Source organism: Euprymna scolopes, chromosome 29, assembly GCF_053919585.1.
Source record: "Euprymna scolopes isolate OS-2025 chromosome 29, ASM5391958v1, whole genome shotgun sequence".
Lineage (NCBI taxonomy): Eukaryota > Metazoa > Mollusca > Cephalopoda > Sepiida > Sepiolidae > Euprymna > Euprymna scolopes.
The window spans coordinates 40,479,264-40,482,106 of record NC_136510.1 but is presented as its reverse complement, the minus strand read 5'-3'; positions in this window follow the sequence as shown (position 1 = coordinate 40,482,106).

Below are 2,843 nucleotides of genomic sequence, written 5' to 3'. Positions count from 1 at the left end.
TGTTTATTAGTCGAATAATGAATATTATTGATCAGACACAATCTATTAATTGTTTTTTAATTCTGTTTTTTTACAACATTTGGCAGGTGCTCGTCTGGGCTCCAGTCTGTGATCTCCCACTCGCCAAATTTTCACGGAAGACGCTCGTCTATCTGAAACCACTACCAATAATTCCCCCCACTTTTTTTTTTATCTGGGGCTGGACCTAAACGTATATTCCATGAACAAGTCTTCTTTCTTGGAACTGCACGCATGTGGAACTCTCTTCTGTTTGCCTGCTTTCCAGCTGACTACAATTTGGTTGTTTTCAAGTCCAACGTAAACAAATTATTGTTAAACCGTCTCCTTAAGTAATCCAATTTTCCCAAATTTCCACTACTAACTATTATTACGATATTGTCCGATTGACTGTTGTGCACTCGTTATCCTTTATCCTCGAGTTCCCTCCGGCCCTTGATAAGTGGTGACTCCTATGTAAAAAACATATATATATCTATATAATAAAGCTCACCTCTTTCTGTGTGTCCGTCTGTACACGAATAAGCTCCTATATGGTTTACCATTATACTGAACTGACCATTATACAATGATAGAAAATGTATCAAGGATCTGAAATGTTTATGCTAAAGTGAGCCCCGTGAGTAAGGTCACTTATAAGCGGGAACTCTATGCACGCTCACGCCGTTGGATGTGCATTCGTAGAATTACCAAATATGGCAGGAAAACCCACCATGGTTGGGGAAGTTTTGATGAGCTACGCCGCTCACCTCCACCTACAGGGAAGGAGCCCCCCGCCCCAGTGGTGTCACTTATAACTGGGAACCCTACGCACGTTCACACCGTTTGACGTGGAGCTAGGTGGGGGAGCTGTAACTGATTACATCGCTCATTCCCGATGACAAAGTTTGGGCTCCATAGGAGTCACTTATAATGGGGGACCCTAATTAATGGTCATACGTTTGTGGCAATAAATATTTCCATTACTTCCTCCTTATGTCCATTTAAGCAATTTTCTCCGCACACCCACAAAGATGATCCGAGCAATGTCGGCTCTATCCGTGTGTCTGCTCGTCTGTCTGTCAGTACATCTACAAGAAGGAAGGGAATACAATATACAAAATGTATACAGAAAATAAATAGCAGTTTATAAGAATTTGAAAGTTATTTATATTGTTATATAAATCAGAGTCAATTTTTGGAGGCTCCTTTTGAACCCAGTCAACGACGGGCATTTTTGCTAGCATATATATATATATATATATATATATATATATATATATATATATATATATATATATATATATATATGTGTGTGTGTGTGTGTGTGTGTGTGTGTGCGCGCGTGTGTGTGTGTGTGTGTGTGTGCGTGCGTGCTCATACGATGCTTCCGGTTCGTAATTGCCCTTCTATCTATAACATACAGGGTGAGCACTTTTATCCATGTCTTGCTAAAACTTGTAAGAAAAAATAACTCGACAGACTCCTATAAAATTGGTGTCATTTTCATTTGAATTCAAAAAAGTAATATCTAGACTTTAGAAAAAAAAAAGACATTCATTCTTTGGAGGTAAAATGGACATTTACATCACTTAATGTTATCAAGAAGTAAAAACGGTTTTTAATGGCATCATGTAAAAGGAAAGAACTCTGATTTTTTTCGCAGAGTAATGTCCCTTACACCGACTCGATGAATGTGTGTGTGGCCAGAGAGAGAAGTGTGCTGCGCGAAAAAGAAAGCGGTGTGATTAAGGAGGAACGGGGAAGAATGAGAAGGAAGAGGGATCGAAGTTATTTCATAAATTTGCCCGAGTAATACTAAGTAGCCCTGCTAGTATTTTATATTCATGAAAAGATAATCTTAATGAAATGAAATAATTAATAATAAAATCTTTTTGTTTTCTGATTAATTTGTATTATATTGATTCACAAGATAAGTTTTACTCGTATTGCACGTCATTAAGCTATCATCTAAACTTTTGTGTGACCTTAAAAATCTATAAAATATATAGAAAGAAAGAAATGAGCAGTCAATGAGATGAAGTACGAACTTTTTTTTTTCTTTTATCGTATCCTCCACTACTATATGCTGACTTCAACTCATATGCTGATGCGTGCTGACTTTCTTAAAAAGAAATTCAAAGACTACCAGGATTTGTGAGGAGAACAATGTCGACACACGTAGCTGATACTTTTCCAGGAGACGATCTAACGCATCCAGAGTAAGGTCAGTGTTGCTGTCTGAGCGAAACATGAAATCGGCAATGAAGTCAGTATCTCATTGAAGATATCCTTTGAAGTACTATATTTCACACTATATATTAAGTGTAGCAACAATTATTTAAAAAATAAAGATCTGCAACAAATTATGAGGGAAAAGGAAAATTAATTTATTCCTACGTATAATGTCAAGACAACGGACAAATACAGAAAACTAGTCAAAAAGTGTTCAACAGCAGACGACGGAACATTACATTATGCTAATGTTGACACCTTATTATAATTCTCTTAAAAAGGCCCAATCCTAGTTGAAGTCTTTGTGTGTTTGTAGCTATATACGTTTGTTTTCTGTTTTATTTATCTTAAACGCTTTAATCTTAAATCTTAATTTGGAAATTATGAATTAGAGAATTGTTAGTTTTTTCCCGTTCTCAAAAAAATGTGCAACATATTTATAAATGCTTTTCAATGTCCATGAAGTGCTTTAGGATTAACCGTAAGCTTAAAAAGACAAAGTTAGTCTATACCAGCTTTTAGTAAAGCTTGAATTCAACCATCCATGTTCTATTTCATAGCAAGAAATCGTATATAGTTGTGGGTCGTCTTCATAGCTCTTCAATGTTTTA